General features: G+C 43.8%; 1 protein-coding gene across 1 annotated transcript in view; it reads right to left on the bottom strand.

Moving 5' to 3' along the window:
- Positions 1 to 18,700, bottom strand: part of LOC109908323 (vasopressin V2 receptor) — a 49,133-nt gene extending 30,433 nt beyond the window's left edge. Inside the window, exon 1 of the mRNA XM_031794650.1 lies at positions 18,311 to 18,700. The gene's annotated coding sequence lies outside the window, so the exon portion shown is untranslated. The remainder of the gene's footprint in view (positions 1 to 18,310) is intronic.
- Between the last annotated feature and the right edge of the window lie 2,578 nt (positions 18,701 to 21,278).

The raw sequence follows: 21,278 nt of genomic DNA on the forward strand, positions 1-21,278 counted from the left end.
GACTACTACAGTGAGATACAGCCCACAGACTACTACAGTGAGATGCAGCCTACAGCCTACAGCCTACTCCAGAGAGATGCAGCCTATAGCCTACTACTCCAGTGAGATGCAGCCCACAGACTACTACAGTGAGATGCAGCCTACAGCCTACTACAGTGAGATGCAGCCTACAGCCTACTACCGTCAGATACAGCCTAGAGAGCCTACATCCTACAGCCCGTGGATTGATGGCAGCATTCGTGCAAACTGAAAGCGTGAACCACTGCTTTTAATCAGGGCAAGGCAACCGGAAACATGACCGAATACAAACAGTGAAGCAATTCCCTCCGCAAGACAATCAAACAAGCTAAGCGTCAGTATAGAGACAAAGTAGAGTCACAATTCAACGGCTCAGACACGAGATGAATTTAATTTTTTTTTTTTTTAATTTGACCTTTATTTAACCAGGCAAGTCAGTTAAGAACACATTCTTATTTTCAATGACGGCCTGGGAACAGTGGGTTAACTGCCTGTTCAGGGGCAGAACGACAGATTTGTACCTTGTCAGCTCGGGGGTTTGAACTTGCAACCTTCCGGTTACTAGTCCAACGCTCTAACCAACGCTCTAACCACTAGGCTACGCTGCCGCCCCTGTGGCAGGGTCTACAGTCAATCACAGACCACTAAACCAGCCCTGTCGGTGACCCCGAGGTCTTGCTCCCAGACAAACGAAACAACTTCTTCACTCGCTTTGAGGACAATACAGTGCCACCGACACAGCTCGCTACCAAAACCTGCGGACTCTCCTTCACAGCAGCCAACGTGAGTAAAACATTTTAACGTGTCAACCATCGCAAGGCTGCCGGGCCAGACGGCATCACTAGCCAAGTCCTCAGAGCACGCGCAGACCAGCTGGCTGGTGTGTTTACGGACATATTCAATCAATCCCTATCCCAGTCTGCTGTTCCCGCATGCTTCAAGAGGGCCACCATTGATCCTGTTCCCAAGAAAGCTAAGGTAACTAAGCTAAACGACTATCGCCCAGTAGCACTCACTTCTGTCATCATGAAGTGCTTTGAGAGACTAGTCAAGGATTATATCACCTCCACCCTACCTGACACCCTAGACCCACTCCAATTTGCTTACCGCCCCAATAGGTCCACAGAGAACGCAATCGCAATCACACTGCCCTATCCCATATGGACAAGAGGAATACCTATGTAAGAATGCTGTTCATCGACTACAGCTCAGCATTCAACACCATAGTACCCTCCAAACTCGTCATTAATCTCGAGACCCTGGGTCTCGACCCCGCCCTGTGCAACTGTGTACTGGACTTTCTGACGGGACACCCCCAGGTGGTGAAGGTAGGAAACAACATCTGCACCCTGCTGATCCTCAACAGTGGGGCCCCACAAGGGTGCGTTCTCAGCCCTCTCCTGTACTCCCTGTTCACCCATGACTGCGTGGCCATGCACGCCTCCAACTCAATCATCAAGTTTGCAGACGACACTACAGTGGTAGGCTTGATTATCAACAACGACGAGACAGCCTACAGAGAGGAGGTGAGGGCCCTCGGAGTGAAGTGTCAGGAAAATAACCTCACACTCAATATCAACAAAACAAAGGAGATGATCGTGGACTTTAGGAAATGGCAGAGGGAGCACCCCCTTATCTACATTGACGGGACAAACAGCTTTTATCTCAAGGCCATCAGACTGTTAAACAGCCATCACTAACATTGAGTGGCTGCTGCCAACATACTGACTCATCTCTAGCCACTTTAATAATGAAAAATTGATGTAATAAATGTATCACTAGTCACTTTAAACAATGCCACTTTATATAATGTTTACATACCCTACATTACGCATCTCATATATATATACTGTACTCTATACCATCTACTGCATCTTGCCTATGCCGTTCGGCCATCGCTCATCCATATATTTTTTCTACATATTCTTAGTCATTCCTTTACAGTTGCGTGTAAAAGGTAGTCGTGATTACCGTGTTAGATTACTTGTTAGATATTACTGCATGGTCGGAACTAGAAGCACAAGCATTTCACTACGCTCGCATTAACAACTGCTAGCCATGTGTATGTGACCAATAAAATATGATTTGATTTGATTTACTACAGTGAGATGCAGCCTACAGCCTACTACAGTGAGATACAGCCTGCACCCTACTACAGTGAGATGCGGCATACAGTCTACAGCCTGCTGTAGTGAGATGCAGCCTTCAGCATACTACAGTGAGATACAGCCTACTACAGTGAGATGCAGTCTACAGCCTACTACAGTGAGATACAGCCTACAGCCTACTACAGTGAGATACAGCCTACAGCCTACAGCCTGCTGTAGTGAGATGCAGCCTTCAGCATACTACAGTGAGATGCAGCCTACAGCCTACTACAGTGAGATGCAGCCTACAGCCTACTACAGTGAGATGCAGCCTACAGCCTACTACAGTGAGATGCAGCCTACAGCCTACTACAGTGAGATACAGCCTACAGCCTACAGCCTGCTGTAGTGAGATGCAGCCTTCAGCATACTACAGTGAGATGCAGCCTACAGCCTACTACAGTGAGATACAGCCTGCACCCTACTACAGTGAGATGCGGCATACAGTCTACAGCCTGCTGTAGTGAGATGCAGCCTTCAGCATACTACAGTGAGATACAGCCTACTACAGTGAGATGCAGCCTACAGCCTACTACAGTGAGATACAGCCTACAGCCTACTACAGTGAGATACAGCCTACAGCCTACAGCCTGCTGTAGTGAGATGCAGCCTTCAGCATACTACAGTGAGATGCAGCCTACAGCCTACTACAGTGAGATGCAGCCTACAGCCTACTACAGTGAGATGCAGCCTACAGCCTACTACAGTGAGATGCAGCCTACAGCCTACTACAGTGAGATACAGCCTACAGCCTACAGCCTGCTGTAGTGAGATGCAGCCTTCAGCATACTACAGTGAGATGCAGCCTACAGCCTACTACAGTGAGATGCAGCCTACAGCCTACTACAGTGAGATGCAGCCTACAGCCTACTACAGTGAGATGCAGCCTACAGCCTACTACAGTGAGATACAGCCTACAGCCTGCTGTAGTGAGATGCAGCCTTCAGCATACTACAGTGAGATGCAGCCTACAGCCTACTACAGTGAGATACAGCCTACAGCCTACAGCCTGCTGTAGTGAGATGCAGCCTTCAGCATACTACAGTGAGATGCAGGCTACAGCCTACAGCCTACTGCAGTGAGATGCAGTCTACAGTCTACATCCTACTGCAGTGAGATGCAGCCTACAGCCTACTACAGTGAGATACAGTCTACAGCCTACTACAGTGAGATGCGGCATACAGTCTACAGCCTGCACAGCTGCTTTGCCAAACAAATAGGCCTATAAGCTCGCTTCAATCATGGACCGGTCATGAGTTCAGCAACACTTGTGATATGGCACAATACACTTAGAGTATGTCAATTAAATTTGACCCACATAATCAATGAAGCAATGCCAGCCTACCATAAACACATTTACGTACAGTTCCCTTTACAACCACGACAACCAATAGGCTACCAAGAATAGGCTACCATTATTCCATTCTCCCTAAACATCTTCTTGTATGATCACACTCAAATGCCAGTTGGATTAGTTTAGATTTCCTCGGGTGTAGCATTCTTCTATTGTGCTGACTGAACAAGTTTGTCAAAGTGGAAAATTAGGAAGATTAGGAGAGAGGCCCAGAGAATCGTTGCAGGATATCAAGTGGGGTCCATTTATCCTCGTTGGAGCTGTAGCGGGCGATTTAAGTCTGCAAAAACTAGTGAGCGACATTGAACTCAGCTTCAATCAAGTCTGTTTTACTTAGATCCAGCAGTGGTTTTACATTTTTCACATCTAGAAAGTCATTGCTCTCTGGGTCAAGGGCACACAGGGCCTCCACCAATTGACTGTTGGATTTTGCTGAATCGTTCTGACATTTCACCAACGACAGCATCCAACATGCTTTTACACTCCTCTGTCCTGCTGGCCTACTGTACTGTCCACCACATATTGTTGGAGATTTGTACTTACATAATGTCATCATTTGTTTGAGTCAGTGCCACTGGCACTGTGCCCAAATGGCTTCGAAATCGCTGTCACACCTCAGCTTATCGACGCACTAGAACACATTGCGGACCACTTTGACTCCAGTGTAAAGATCTGTTGCTTTGGCCTGGAGTAATTTGTTTGGAGGATTGAGAAGATTGAGGGTTATGTGCACCATGGTGGATGTAAACTTAAAGCCATGGTCTGTCACCGCAGTAGGCAGCCCTGAAGCCTCAAGTCTTACTTCTGGGTTGAACAAACGCGTGTTTTCAATGTCAGAGAGGAATTCACAATGCTGTCAACCACTGACACAGTAGCCAGTTGTCCCCTTCTCCGTTTGGCTTTGTCTGGGTACTTTGACGAAGGCAATTAGGCCCACCCATTTGGGAGTCAGGCCGACCCAATGGGGAGCCAGGCTCAGCCAATCAGAATTTGTTTTTACCCACAAAAAGGCTTTATTACAGAGAGAAATACTCATTCGCAAATCTTGCTGCTGTGATGGCACACTATGGTATTTCACCCAGTAGATATGGGAGTTTATCAAAATTGGATTTGTTTTTCTTTGTGGGTCTGTGTAATCTGAGGGAAATATGTGTATCTATTATCGTCATACATTTGGCAGGAGGTTAGGAAGTGCAGCTCAGTTTCCACCTCATTTTCCACCTCAGTCTGCACATAGCATGTCTTCTCTTGAGAGCCAGGTCTGCCTACGGCGGCCTCTATCAATATCAGGCTATGCTCACTTTGTCTGTACATAATCAAAGCTTTCCTTAATTTTAGGTCAGTCATAGTGGTCAGGTATTCTGAAACAGTGTACTCTCTGTTTAGGGCCAAAAACGATTTTGATAATTAGCGGATATCGGCCTAATTCTGCTCTGCATGCATTATTTGGTGTTTTACGTTGTACACGGATGTGGGTGTCCCATTTCGTGAATTCTTGGTTGGTGAGCGGACCCCAGACCTCACAACCATGAAGGGCAATGGGTTCTATAACTGATTCTAGTATTTTTAGCCAGATCACAATTGATCATTAGAATTGTATGTTCCTTTTGATGGTGAAGAAGGCCCTTCTTGCCTTGTCCCTCAGATATTTTCACAGCTTTGTAGAAGTTACCTGTGGCATTGATGTTTATATATATTTTGTGTTCTCTCTCTCTCTCTCTCTCTCTCTCTCTCTCTCTCTCTCTCTCTCTCTCTCTCTCTCTCTCTCTCTCTCTCTCTCTCTCTCTCTCTCTCTCTCTCTCTCTCTCTCTCTCTCTCTCTCTCTCTCTCTCTCTCTCTCTCTCTCTCTCTCTCTCTCTCTCTCTCTCTCTCTCTCTCTCTCTCATTTTATTAGACTAAAATGGCTTGTAGGCTATGTCTGGAAGCCAGGAGATGCTAAATGGAGGAGGAAGAATGCTGCCTATGACCCCAAGAACACTATCCCCACCGTCAAACATGGAGGTGGAAACATAATGCTTTGGGGGTGTTTTCTGCTAAGGGGACAGGACAACTTCACTGCATCAAAGGGATGATGGACGGGGCCATGTACCGTCAAATCTTGGGTGATAACCTCCTTCCCTCAACCAGGGCATTGAAAATGGGTCGTGGATGGGTATTCCAGCATGACAATGACCCAAAACACACGGCCAAGGCAACAAAGGAGTGGCTCAAGAAAAAGCACATTAAGGTCCTGGAGTGGCCTAGCCAGTCTCCAGACCTTAATCCCTTAGAAAATCCGTGGAGGAAGCTGAAGGTTCGAGTTGCCAAACGTCAGCCTCGAAACCTTAAGGACTTGAAGAAGATCTGCAAAGAGGAGTGGGACAAAATCCCTCCTGAGATGTGTGCAAACCTGGTGGCCAATTACAAGAAACATCTGACCTCTCTGATTGCCAACAAGGGTTTTGCCACCAAGTACTAAGTCATGTTTTGCAGAGGGGTCAAATACATATTTCCCTGATTAAAATGCAAACGAATTTATAACATTTTTGACATGCGTTTTTCTGGATTTTCTGTCTCTCACTGTTCAAATAAACCTACCATTAAAATTATAGACTGATCATATCTTTGTCAGTGGGCAAACATACAAAATCAGCAGGGGATCAAATACTTTTTTCCCTCACTGTATATACTGTATACTGTATCCTTCACTATCTGTTCTTCACTATCTATTGCATCTTAGCCGCTCTGTCACTGCTCATCCATATATTTTATACTTATATATTCTCATCCCATTCCTTTACTCAACTGTGTGTATTAGGTTTTGTTGTGGAATTTGTTAGATATTAGGTTTTGTTGTGGAATTGTTAGATATGACCTGTTAGATACTGCTGCACTTTCAGATCTAGAATTATAAGCATTTCACTACACTCGCAATAACATCTGCTAACCATGTGTATGTGACCAATAACATTTAATTTTATTTAATTTGGTCTGCTTCAGTGTGCAGCTCCCAACATTGTTGGCTCAATAACCCACATTTTTTATTCAACATTGTTCTCAGGAAATATTCCAGAAGTATGGAAATCATCTCTTGTGCTGCCGCGCCATAAGAGTGGGCATAGTAGGGATCTTCATCATTATCGCCCCATTTCAAGGCTGCCTTCTCGAATCAAATCAAACAAATCAAATGTATTTATTTATAAAAGCCCTTCTTACATCAGTTGATATCCCAAAGTACAGAAACCCAGCCTAAAACCCCAAACAGCAAGCAATGCAGGTGTAGAAGCACGGTGGCTAGGAAACACTCCCAAGAAAGGCAGGAACCTAGGAATAAACCTAGAGAGGAACCAGGCTATGAGGGGTGGCCAATCCTCTTCTGGCTGTGCCGGGTGGAGATTATAACAGAACATGGCCAAGATGTTCAAATGTTCATAAATGACCAGCAGGGTCAAATAATAGTAATCATAGTGGTTGTCGAGGGTGCAGCCTTGGTAAATGTAAACCTTTTTTATCTGAGAAACGTATTTTGAATGTAAACCAGTCAGGGTTCAGGCCTGGGCAGAACGCTAGTACAGCAACCACTGGAGTTATTAATGATCATGTCAATGCTTCAGACACTACAATGAAATGTGCTGCTTTGTTTGTGGACCTGTCTAAAGCTTTTGACACTGTTGATCATGTTATTGTATATTGCATTATACAAGGCACATTTGTAAAAGAGACCTATATAAGGCGTTATATAAGGAAGAGGAGGCTATTTGGGTCATATTGTTCTCAGATAATAAAATAAATAAAAAATCCTCTTCCCGTGCAACCCTGCCTCTATGTTACACAAAATGCACGATAAGCATGATTTTCACTGATGAATGATGTGGTGAAGAGCTGCACACACACACACACACACACACACACACACACACACACACACACACACACACACACACACACACACACACACACACACACACACACACACACACACACACACACACACACACACACACACACACACACACACCACTTTACATCAGTCATTTTTCACATTGATTATTTGATGTATAGAGTTATTAGAGAGGTGGGAGTCATACAGCCCAATATCTGCTAATCTCACTGGCAGAAAACAATCCCATTTACAACCTTCGTGCAAACTAGAAATTGTTCCGTCATATTTTGTGAGATGGTCTGTAGCCCAGCCACACACTCCCCTCAGAGCCTTCATTTACCTTAAAGGCCCAGTCCAAATTCAGTTTTTTAAATCATATTGTACAACATCTAACTAACAAGGTAAAGGTGTGAAAAAATGTATCGGTGTTATTTCTTGATAGTTGCTGGTTGAAAATACAAATCTACACAGGAACTTCTAATCAGCAGGTTCTCATGGGCGGGAGTTTAGGCTTTCCATGGTTACATCACCTTGCGGTAAATTGGTTAATAGACCAATAACAAAGAGAGTTCCAAACCTCTCTGCCAATAACAGCTAGTTTTCCATTTCCCCTCCCCAGTCAGACCACTCCCAGACAGTCCTAGCAAAATTCTTGCTTGAGAATCGTTTTTTTGCAACAACAAAAATAGCTATTTTTGGCCGTTTAAAAGGAAATCTATTACAGTAAGGTACTTAATTGTTACCCAGAAATGATTTGATATTGACATAACGGCTGCAGCTTTTACTCTGATTAAAACAAATAAACCTGATCCCTGCCTCCTGCTTTCCTTCTGGAACCATCTGTTTTCCTGTCCCCCTTCACACCTCCATACATGCCTCTCTGTCCCCCTCTCCTCTCCCTCTTTTTCTCCCCCTCTCCCTCTATCTTACAGAAGCTTATAGAAATGTTTTTAGTGCCTTAGGGATTTACCCTGACTCCAAACAGGTAGTTACAGTGCTGGAGAAAACATTGTAGGGATCGGTTACAACTTTCACCATCTCCTCCTCTCTGTTTTCCTCTCTATGCCTCTCTCTCTCTCTCTCTCTCTCTCTCTCTCTCTCTCTGTCAGTTCAATTCCATTTCATTTCAAAGGGCTTTATTTTAATGGGAAATATATGTTTACATTGCCATAGCAAGTGAAATAGATAACAAGCAAAAGTGAAGTAAACATTACACTCACAAAAGTTCCAAAGGAATATTCTGTCTTTCTCTCCCTCTCTCCGTCTCCGCTCACACATGTTCCATCTGTCAGACCAGGCTCAATGAGACATGTGCCAAATGTGCTGTGAGACTGTGAATGTGAAATGTGCGAAATGTGCGAAATGTGAATGTCGCCTTTTCACACACTCACATACGCATGCACGCAGGCACACACGTGTGGAAAAACACGCAGACACACACAGAGAAGAGCAGTGGGTTTGAGTTTGGTTGGCAGAGCGAGCAGGTAGCACTAATTAGACAGAGTTATACTGTACGGGCATTCATAAAAACGGTTGGTTCAACTTCAGAGCTAAAAATATATATTTTTTAAATATTGTCTGCCAAATGAAAGAACTTTCAAACCTCTCTCTCTGTGTTCCCTGCCTGACCATCTCTGTCTCCATCTCACTCTCTGTCTATGTCCATGTCTCTGTCTGTCTCCGTCTATCTGTCTCTGTCTGTCTGTCTGTCTGTCTGTCTGCCTGTCTGTCCAACTTTTCTCTTCTTCTTTTTGACACTTACATTGTCAAAGTAACCATATAACCATGATGGTCCAATAAGAAATATTTTATTTTCTTGCCTTTACTTAACTAGGCAAGTCAGTTAAGAACACACACACACACACACACACACACACACACACACACACACACACACACACACACACACACACACACACACACACACACACACACACACAACACACACACACACACACACACACACACACACACACACACACACACACACACACACACACACACACACACACACACGCACAAATGCAACAACAGAGCTATCTGCCTGCCTCCCTGGAAAAAATGCATGGCTCAACCTTTTGTGTGTGAGCTTTCTGTCTTACGACATGTTGTACTGGGAACCAACTAAGCAAGCAGCGTTAAAGTGGAGCAGTCGGCTGTATGCTACACTGCTCAGCTCGTTCCATATTGTCAAATACTTTACTTACATACCAATCAGTAACACATTATTCAGCTGAGCCAGGATGATTCAGTCGCTGACACACACTGTGGGTGCCGTGCACTTCTAGAACCTCTGATCAGTATTCTGTTCTGGAACACATGGGAACAGAACATTACCATTATAGACTGGTGTTGTCCTCTAGCTGTCCACCTACACTGTAACTCTCCCACACCACAAACTATCAAAACCCCGACTACTCACTTCGGAGTTGTATTGCCTTTTTGTGACCTTGTCCAGTCGATTTGAAAGTCAAATGAACTTTCAGTCCATATTAATCATTATCGGTTTGCGGAGGGCGGCATGTCCAAAACACTCTCTATGCAGCCTATACTGTGAAAGTCAAATCCAGAAGCTGGCTTCTCTTGATCTCCTGAAGTATCCTGTAGCTCCCACATCATCAATCTGTCCACTCAATCTCTCTATAACTCCCCTTTCAGCAGTTCAGCCTTTATAGCACGATAAAAGACATGCAACAATACAGGTGAAATCTTTGTCCCACAATAGCATACCTTGCCAAAACAACCTATTAAATGTTAATAGAGCCGACAACACCTCATTGCACACACTGATACAGCCATTACTCACCGACCCGCATTACACACAGTTGTGTAGCTGATTGATTTGCATTGAGGGTTCTCTCCTTGAGTCATGGTCAATTCAGGTTGACACCGTTCGACTTGCACACATCTTTGTATTTACACAATAGACCATCAAGGCCAAGGGGGTTGTTGGGTTTAGGGCCGGTTCTAGACTTTTGGGGGCCTTAAGCAAGATTTGGTTGGTGAAGGGGAAAATATACGTTTTAATCTACATTTCCTGCAATTCTACACATTTTGCCAATGACTTATGCCATGTTAATGATATCTGAATGAGAGTGACTAATAAAATCAATGAGGGCCCCATGGAGTTCAGGGCCCCTCGGCACGTCCCCTGTGTAACCGGGCGGTATTAGACCATGATTACTAAGTGAGTACCATGATTAACTGTAGACAGCTGGCTAGACTAATTTACCCATAAAAAACATTGTTCGCTGACTGTCAGTGACTGACATAACAATAGAAAAATTGTTGATGCATAAATTTCTAATTTACACCTTGTTCACCTTGTCCGGGACCCTGGGGGGGGGGGGGGGGGGCTTAACAGCGTGGGGCCCTAGGCGACCGTTTATGTCTCTTATGCCTGGAGCCGGCCCTAGTTGGGTTCAATCAATCAAATGTATTCATTAAGCCCTTTTTACCTCAGCACATGTCACAAGTGCTATACAGAAACCCAACCTGAAACTCCAAACAACAAGCAATGCAGATGTAGAAGCACAGTGGCTAAGAAAAACTCCCTAGAAAGGCAGGAACCTAGGAGGACACCTAGAGAGGAACCATGCTCTAAGAGTACATGGCCATGAAGGCCTTGAACATGTTCAAACGTTCATAGATGACCAGCAGGGTCAAATATTAATCACAGTGGTTGTAGAAGGTGCAACAGGTCAAGTGGCTTTTCATTGCCAAGCATTCAGAGGTCGAGACAGCAGGTGGGGTAGTGAGAGAGAGAGTCGAAAACAGCAGGTCCCGGACAAGGTGAACAGGTCAGCTTGAGGCAGCGCGTGAGATGGGGTTAAGAGCAGGTGAGTCTGGGAAGGGGTGATGCTGTGGATGTTTGTGTGTGTCTGTATGTTGTTGTTTGTACAGTTGAAGTCGGAAGTTTACATACACCTTAGCCAAAGACATTCGAACTCAGTTTTCACAATTCCTGACATTTACTCATTGTATAAATTCCCGGTCTTGGGTCAGTTAGGATCACCACTTTATTTTAAGAATCTGAAATTAGATTTATTTCAGCTTTTATTTCTTTCATCACATTCCCAGTGGGTCAGAAGTTTACATACACTCAATTAGTATTTGGTAGCATTGCCTTTAAATTGTTCAACTTGGGTGAAGGGTTTTGGGTAGCCTTCCGCAAGCTTCCCACAATAAGTTATGTGGATTTTGGCCCATTCCTCCTGATAGAGCTGGTGTAACTGAGTCAGGTTTGTAGGCCTCCTTGCTCGCACACGCTTTTTCCATTCTGCTCACAAATTCTTTATAGGATTGAGATCAGGGCTTTGTGGTGGCCACTCCAATATATTGACTTTGTTGTCCTTAAGCCATTTTGCCACAACATTGGAAGTTTGCTTGGGGTCATTGTCCATTTGGAAGACCCATTCGCGACCAAGCTTTAACTTCCTGACTGATGTCTTGAGCTGTTGCTTCATTATGTCCACATAATGTTCCTGCCTCATGATGCCATCTATTTTGTGAAGTGCACCAGTCTCTCCTGCAGCAAAGCACTCCCACGACATGATGCTGTCACCCCCGTGATTCACGGTTGGGATGGTGTTCTTCGGCTTGCAAGCCTCCCCCTTTTTCCTCCAAACATAACGATGGTCATTATGGCCAAACAGTTCTATTTTTGTTACATCAGACCAGAGGACATTTCTAGAAAAAGTACGATCTTTGTCCCAATGTGCAGTTGCAACCGTAGTCTGGCTTTTTCATGGTGGGTTTGGAGCAGTGGCTTCTTCCTTGCTGAACGGCCTTTCAGGTTATGTTGATATTGGACTCATTTTACTGTGGATATAGATACTTTTGTACCTGTTTCCTTCAGCATCTTCACAAGGTCCTTTGCTGTTGTTCTAGGATTGACTTGCACTTTTCGCACCAAAGTACGCTCATCTCTAGGAGACAGACCGCGTCTCCTTCCTGAGCGGTATGATGTCTGCGTGGTCCCATGATGTTTATACTTGCGTACTATTGTTTGTACAGATGAACGTGGTACCTTCAGGCATTTGGAAATTGCTCCCAATGATGAACCAGACTTGTGGAGGTCTACAATTGTTTTTCTGAAGTCTTGACTGATTTCTTTTGATATTCCCATAATGTCAAGCAAAGAGGCACTGAGTTTGAAGGTAGGCCTTGAAATACATCCACAGGTACACCTCCAATTGACTCAAATGATGTCAATTAGGCTATCAGAAGCTTCTAAGCTGACATAATTTTCTGGAATTTTCCAAGCTGTTTAAAGGTACAGTCAACTTAGTGTATGTAAACTTCTGACCCACTGGAATTATAAGTGAAATAATCTGTCTGTAGACAATTGTTGGAAAAATTACTTGTGTCATGCACAAAGTAGATGTCCTAACCGACTTGCCAAAACTATAGTTTGTTAACAAGAAATTTGTGGTGTGGTTGAAAAACGCGTTTTAATGACTCCAACAAAAGTGCATGTAAACTTCCGTCTTCAACCTGTATGTGCATGTTTTGTCAAGTTAAAAAAAAGTTTAAAAAATATAGATCCAATCTGTTACTTTTGATTTCCAATAGAGAAAAAAGTAGTCCAATAATAGGATTCCAATAGGATTCTGATAAAGGTGACACAAAATCCTATAGGACTGCAAGATTCGTATAACATCCAATATGATTACTTTTTTATTTCCAATAAGATAAAAGTAGTACAATAGGATTTTGATAAAGGTGACACAAAATCCTATAGGATTCTATTGGAAAAATCTCTAAAACTATCAGATTTTGGACTAGGGGATCATATCCACACAAGTTCCAAATTTTATACTGAACAAAAATATATATGCAAGTTGTAAAGTGTTTCATGAGATGAAATAAAAGATCTCAGAAATGTTTCATACGCACAAAAAACACATTTCTTTCAAATGTTGTGCACAAATTTGTTTACATCCCTGTTAGTGAAATTCCTCAAGCATAGAAATATCTTATACCATTTTAAATGTAATCTTGTTGTTAAAATCACCAAAGTGTCCGATTTCAAATAGGCATTACAGTGAAAGCACCACAAATGATTATGTTAGGTCAGAGCCAAGCCACAGAAAAACACAGCCATTTTTACAGCCAAAGAGAGGAGTCATAAAAAGCACAAATAGAAATATAATTAATCACTAACCTTTGATGATCTTCATCAGATGACACTCATAGGACTTAATGTTACACAATACATGTATGTTTTGTTCGGTAAAGTTCATATTTATATCAAAAAATATCAGTATACATTGGGCGCGTTATGTTCAGTAGTTCCAAAAAGTCAGGTGAATTTGCAGAGAGCCACAACAATTTACAGAAATACTCATCATAAATGTTGATGAAAATACAAGTGTTATACATGGAACTAAAGATATACTTCTCCTTAATGCAACCGCTGTCTCAGCTTTCAAAAAAGCTTTACGGAAAATCAAACCATGCTATAATCTGAGAACAGCGCTCAGAGAACAAAAACATATATCCATGTTGGAGTCAACAGAAGTCAGAAATAACATGATAAATATTCACTTACCTTTGATGATCTTCATCAGAATGCAGTCCCAGGAATCCCAGGTCCACAATAAATGTTTGATTTGTTCGATAATGTCCATCATTTATGTCCAAGTAGCTACTTTTTTTAACGCGTTTGGTAAACAAATCAAAACTCACGAAGCACGTTCACTAGTTGCCGACGAAATGTCAAAAAGTTCCGTTACAGACCGTAGAAACTTGTCAAACGATGTATGGAATCAATCTTTAGGATGTTTTTAATATAAATCTTCAATAATATTCCAACTGGAGAATTCCTTTGTCTTCAGAAAAGCAAAGAAACGGGAGATACCTCTCATGTGAAATGCGCGTGACCAGCGCGTGACTGCTGCCAGACATCTGACTCAATCCACTCTCATTCGGCCCCACTTCACAGCCTCAAACAAGTTTCTAAAGATGGTTGACATCTAGTGGAAACTTTAGGAAGCGCAAGATGACCAATATCCCACAGTAACTTCAATAGGGGCTGAGTTGAAAATCGACCAACATCAGATTTCCCACTTCCTGGTTGGATTTTTTCTCAGGTTTTTGCCTGCCATATGAGTTCTGTTATACTCACAGACATCATTCAGTTTTAGAAACTTCAGAGTGTTTTCTATCCAATAATAATACTAATATGCATATATTAGCAACTGGGACTGAGGAGCAGGCAGTTTACTCTGGGCGCTACTCAATTCTGCCCCTGCAGCCATAAGAAGATAAATAGCGGGGGGCAATAAAAGACCACTCTAAAATGTGCAGTTTTGTCACACAACACAATTCCACAAATGTCTCAAGTTTTGAAGGAGCGTGCAACAAGCATGCTGACTGCAGAAATGTCCACCAGAGCTGTTGCCAGAGAATAGAATGTTAATTTCTCTACCAACGTCGTTTTAAGAATTTCCTTATATTTCCTTATATGAACTGTAACTCAGTAAAATCGTTGAAATTGGTGCATGCTGTGTTTATATTTTTGTTCAGTATAACTGAATCATCAGAACAAGAAACACCCTTTGATACTAAACGATCATTCGTTTTCCTGATGGAAGCTCAGTATACACAAACAAGAAAGCAATTCGAACATCTGTCTTTTCCTCTGATTAAAATATGCATACCAATACCGTAGAGTGTGCCAAGAAGGAAATGAGAGGAATCATCTGGGTGTTTGACACAAAGAATGACTTACTAAAGAATTTACTACCTTCTTACTTAATAACAAGCATCCATTTCTAAGGCTGGTCATCAACATAAATATAAAATGTAATGATTGAAGATTTTTCCTTATTAGATGAACGATATGAAACGATATGAAAAGCCATCAAAGGCATTTTAGATTTTGTCTCCGTCTGTCTATTATTAATACTTTATGAGTGTATATCTGGATAATTATCGGGGTTCATAAATGTATTAATCAACATTAAAAGAGTTTGGTTAGTGTGGCAGAACACACACACACGAACACACACGAACACACACACACACACACACACACACACATAAAACACACACACCAAGGTGAGTCCACACACCAAGGTGAGTCCTCACACCAAGGTGAGTCTATATCTTCTCCCTGCCTCTCTTGGCTCTCACCTTTCTGTCAGTGCATGGTCATCCTACTCACGCGTGTCCTGCCCTTTCTCTGAGTGTCCCTACAGCAGGGGGAAGGCAGTAGGGAGAAATGGTTGGAGTGATAACCAAATCCTACAAAAATCTCAAAACTGGGATTAGGGTGTACATGAAAAGAACAGAAAGGTCCACACACTATATACTCTTCATACCACCTTAGTTTTTATATTTTTTATTTAACCTTTATTTAACTAGGCAAGTTAGTTATTAAGAACAAATTCTTATTTACAATGACAGCCTACCCCGGCCAAACCCGGACGATGCTGGGCCAATTGTGCGCAGCCCTATGGGACTCCCAGTCACAGCCGGATGTGACATTGTAATGCGCAGAGCGTGGCAGGTGTTTATTTCACCTTCGCAGAAGGCAGGAATCGTGGTCACAGGCAGGCAATTGTCATACACAGGTAGGCAAACAGGCAGGTGAAACAAAACTAGGACTGAAGGCTATAACTGGTCCTCACGAACGAGCTAGGAAAAGGCTTAGTAGAGTCGAAACGAACAGTACCTCATAAAGGCACAAACAGAATGAACTCAACTAAATAAGGAGCTGATGAGATCAGGTGAGTAACTAACACAGGTGAAATCAATGAACAGGGCTATGTTCAAGAACACAATGAACAGAACACAAGGTTGACTAAGAAATTAAATACAGAACCTTACAATACCCCCCCCCCCCCCCCGTCGACCACTGGAGTGTGGAGCAGGCGGGCTGGGAAGCAGAGGCAGCCGCCTACCATGGGGGCGAGGTCCGACAGGCTGGTTCGACAAGGTCGTGGACTGACCCGACATTCTGCGTTGATCAGTTTCGGGGTCGATCCCGAGGTCGGGGAGCGGGACGTCCAGACGGTTACGGTGGAATGCCTGAATCATCTCTGGGTCGAGGATGTCCTAGTCAGGGACCCAGGACCGGTCTTCAGGCCCGTATCCTTCCCAGTCCACCAGATAGTGGATGCGGTCTCTCAGGCCTTTGGAATCAAGGATGGCCTGAATGGCGTAGGCAGGTTCCCCTCCAACGTCCACCAGTGGGGGCACACTGTGGGTTGAGACTGGAGGATGAAGAGGACTGGAGGATGAAGAGGACTGGAGGATGAAGAGGACTGGAGGATGAAGAGGACTGGAGGGTGAAGAGGACTGGAGGATGAAGAGGACTGGAGGATGAAGAGGACTGGAGGGTGAAGAGGACTGGAGGTGGCCGGTTTCAATAGAGACACATGGAAGGACGAGGAGATTTTATACTGATGGGGTAACTGGAGGCGATACGTGACAGGGTTGATGTGATGTGTTATCTTGAAGAGACCAATGACGGGAGGACAGAACTTTTTGCAGGGGAGGCGGAGCCGGATGCCTCTAGTAAAGAGCCACACAAGCTGTCCGGGGTGAAAGAGTGGCGTAGGTTGGCGGCGTCTGTCGGAAAAGCGCTCTGGGTATTAGAGGCTTCCTGCAGATGCCGGTGAGCAGTCTCCCATACCCGCTCACTACGCCGAAACTGTGCTGTACAGAAAGTGCTCGTAGCACCTCATACCACCTAATATCACATTATACAACCTTATACCACTGTATAGCACCTCATACCACCTTATCCCACCTCATACCACCTTATAGCACCTTATACCACCTTATAGCACCTTATACCACCTCATAGCACCTTATAGCTGCGGCGGCAGGTAGCCTAGTGGTTAGAGTGTTGGCCTAGTAACTTATAGACTTGTTGCTAGATCAAATCCCTGACAAGGTAAAAATCTGTCATTCTGCCCCTGAACCCACTGTTCTTGGGCTGTCATAGTAAATAAGAATTGGTTCTTAATTGACTTACCTAGTTAAATAAAGGTAAAAAATATCATCTTGTACCACTTTTAACCTCCTTAATGACAACGTTTCAATCCAGAGTATCATCAGGTCAAACAATGTCATCAAATGTGATACACAGAGCATGTAGTGTGCTGGCCTTTCTGTACTTAACTAAAAGTCTGTTTGAAAACAATGTTCGTTTTTAGGCCAACCGTTCGGACAATACAGGCGTTTTTGTGAGAAGATTTTTTGGGATGTCTTAAGGTCTGACAAACACCGCTGTAGATTGGCCACCTTCCACCACAGATGTGGAAGGCTGACATAGGCGGTGGATGTGGCGGATTCAGACACAGCCCATGCAACAAAAAATTATCTCTAGCTTCTTTATTATGTTACTTAGATTGACGCATGGGTGCGTCAATAGACTAAGGTAATATACGGAGCACATAGCGTGTTGGCCTTTATGTCCTTGTCACAAAAGGAGAGACTCATTTTCCATCAACATCAAAATGGATCACACTGATGATTTAGCTGATCTATACACAGTCATATTTCAGGACCTCCCATAGGAATCAATACACACACACACCTTGGATGGGACAGTTATACAAGGAATGAATTAACTGAGATAAGTATATCAGGTGTGTTGACATAACGCTGGCGACATTTACATAGCATGACTCTGTTTATCTTCGAGAGACACACATCTGAATGTCGAGGCTATGTCTCTCATCATGTCTGTCAGTATGCAAAGTCTGTTAATGACACCCACACACACACACACACACACACACACACACACACACACACACACACACACACACACACACACACACACACACACACAAACACTTCCGTGCTCAGACAAACAGACAGCTGCGGTAACATCTGAAAGATTCCGTTGCTAGACAAAGTGAAAGGTAGCTAAACGCTGAGGTGAGTTAAAAGGTGAGGGACTGTACTTACTTTTGCTTGTGATCCTCTTCAGTGATGTTTCACAAAGGTGTCCAAATCCTCACCACAATTCACATCTTTGTCCCTTTGATTCAACATTGAAGTCCATGCATGTCCATTGTCTCTGTGTTTGTGTGAGGGATCATTGAATCAGTTTGTCTGTTTACACTAATGTAGATCAAGAGACCAGTGTTAGAACTGTCTGTCTCAAATGTTATGTGATCTAAATGTGTTCAGAGCTTGTAGGGTGTTATAGGCTGTAGTTAAATGTGTGTCAATATGTCAGTACTGAATTTGCCTTGTGGTTAATGGCATTTGGCTGCTGTGTAGTTCACAACAGTCTGAGAGTAATCCATTAGTTGCCAGGCTCCGTGTGTGTCTCTCTCTCCTCTGCTACCTCTGAGAGACTACTCACTGACTGGACTGAATTTAAGCTCCGTCTGCTATTACCATCCCTCCTTCACTCTCCCTCCCTCTCCTCCTCCCATTTTCCCCTCCTCCTGGGTCAAACTAGCTGTCCTCTAGGATGGGAGGAGGAGCTAACATCCAGAGGGGAGGGGAGCCAATGTTTTTATACATACCAATGAACTATATCAGAGAGAGAGAGGCTGTACATAGACTTATACTGTGCATAGCCATAATATGACATTTGAAATGTCTCTATTCCTTTTAAACTTTTGTGATTGTAATGTTCACTGTTAATTTTTTATTGTTTATTTCACTTTGGTTTATGATTTATCTCACTTGCGATGGAAATGTAAACATATGTTTCCTATGCCAATAAAGCCCTTTGGATTGAATTTTGAGAGAGAGAGAGAGAGAGAGAGAGAGAGAGACCCATTGCAATAGGCTAGATATACTATACTGTATGCAACCTATACAGTAGTTGATGTTGTTGTTGTTGTTGATGCTGTTGTTGTTGGAGAGAGAGACAGAGAGACAGAGAGACAGAGATGGAGAGAGAGAGAGAGAGAGAGACCCTTGCAATAGGCTAGATATACTATACTGTTTGCAACCTATATGGTAGTTGATGCTGTTGTTGATGCTGTTGTTGTTGGAGAGAGAGACAGAGAGAGAGAGAGAGACAGAGATGGAGAGAGAGAGAGAGAGAGAGAGAGAGAGAGAGAGAGAGAGAGAGTGTGTACATATACAATACTGTTTATGGTGTTTACTCCTTATTATTAGTTTGTTGTTTTCACACTGTCTCATTACTTAATCCCCCCTTTGTTCACAACATTGTTACTAAACATGTACAACCTGTGGTAAGCAATATGGGGTTTCCTGTTGTGGCCTGCCTGTTCACCATGAATACCTGAATACCACAATCTATGAATAACTATAGGCTGACTCAGTTAAGTCAACTACACACCCCACCTGGCACTACCCGAACACACCTGTGTACTGTAGGTAGGTAACTACACACCCCACCTGACACTACCCGAACACACCTGTGTACTGTAGGTAGGTACCTACACACCCCACCTGGCACTACCCAAACACACCTGTGTACTGTAGGTAGGTAACTACACACCCCACCTGGCACTACCCGAACACACCTGTGTACTGTAGGTAGGTAACTACACACCCCACCTGGCACTACCCGAACACACCTGTGTACTGTAGGTAAATAACTACACACCCCACCTGGCACTACCCAAACACACCTGTGTACTGTAGGTAGGTAACTACACACCCCACCTGGCACTACCCGAACACACCTGTGTACTGTAGGTAGATAACTACACACCCCACCTGGCACTACCCGAACACACCTGTGTACTGTAGGTAGATAACTACACACCCACCTGGCACTACCCGAACACACCTGTGTACTGTAGGTAGATAACTACACACCTAGTCTCACATTGCCATACCTCCAAAATCACGTTGTTGCCGATTGAAAAAAACAGTTTGAATGGACCGCTGGCTCCCAGCCGCAAGATTTTTATTGGATGATCAATTTCAAGAACTCTCCCCCCACACGCCCGTAGAACAGATGCTGTGTGTTATATACTACCACTGAAAATAGTGAAGATTGCCCATTATTTTGTAAGAAACATTAATGTGTTGAAAATCCCAAATTGTTTGCATAATCAACTTACACGGGGCTCTGACATACTCCACCAGACATGCCACCAGGGGTCTTTTCACAGTTCCCATATCCAGAACAAGTACAAGAAAGCGTGCAGTATTATATAGAGCCATTATTGCATGGAACTCCATTCCATCATATTGCTCAAATTAATAGCAAACCTGGTTTCCAAAACAGATAAAGCAACACCTCGCGGCACAACGCCTCTCCCATATTTGACCTAGATAGTTTGTGTGTAGGTATTGATATGTAGGCTAAGTGTGCCTTTAAAAAAGCCTTTAAAAAAGGCTTCTGCAACATCTAATAGGGATCCTAATAAAATATAAAAAATACCAAAAGGACCCTAAAAAACGGAGGCAGTGGGAGAACCTATTCAAGTAAGTAAATACATTTTTCAAATGTTACAAAACTGCTGCGCCACTCAGGATGCAGTGCCTTAGACCGCTGCGCCACTCAGGATGCAGGGCCTTAGACCGATGCGCCACTCAGGATGCAGTGCCTTAGACCGCTGTGCCACTCAGGTTGCAGTGCCTTAGACCGCTGCGCCACTCAGGATGCAGGGCCTTAGACCGCTGCGCCACTCAGGATGCAGTGCCTTAGACCGCTGCGCCACTCGGGATGCAGTGCCTTAGACCGCTGCGCCACTCAGGATGCAGTGCCTTAGACCGCTGCGCCACTCAGGATGCAGTGCCTTAGACCGCTGTGCCACTCAGGATGCAGTGTCTTAGACCGCTGTGCCACTCAGGATGCAGTGTCTTAGACCGCTGTGCCACTCAGGATGCAGTGCCTTAGACCGCTGTGCCACTCAGGATGCAGTGTCTTAGACCGCTGTGCCACTCAGGATGCAGTGCCTTAGACCGCTGTGCCACTCAGGATGCAGTGCCTTAG

Source organism: Oncorhynchus kisutch, linkage group LG17, assembly GCF_002021735.2.
Source record: "Oncorhynchus kisutch isolate 150728-3 linkage group LG17, Okis_V2, whole genome shotgun sequence".
NCBI lineage: Eukaryota > Metazoa > Chordata > Actinopteri > Salmoniformes > Salmonidae > Oncorhynchus > Oncorhynchus kisutch.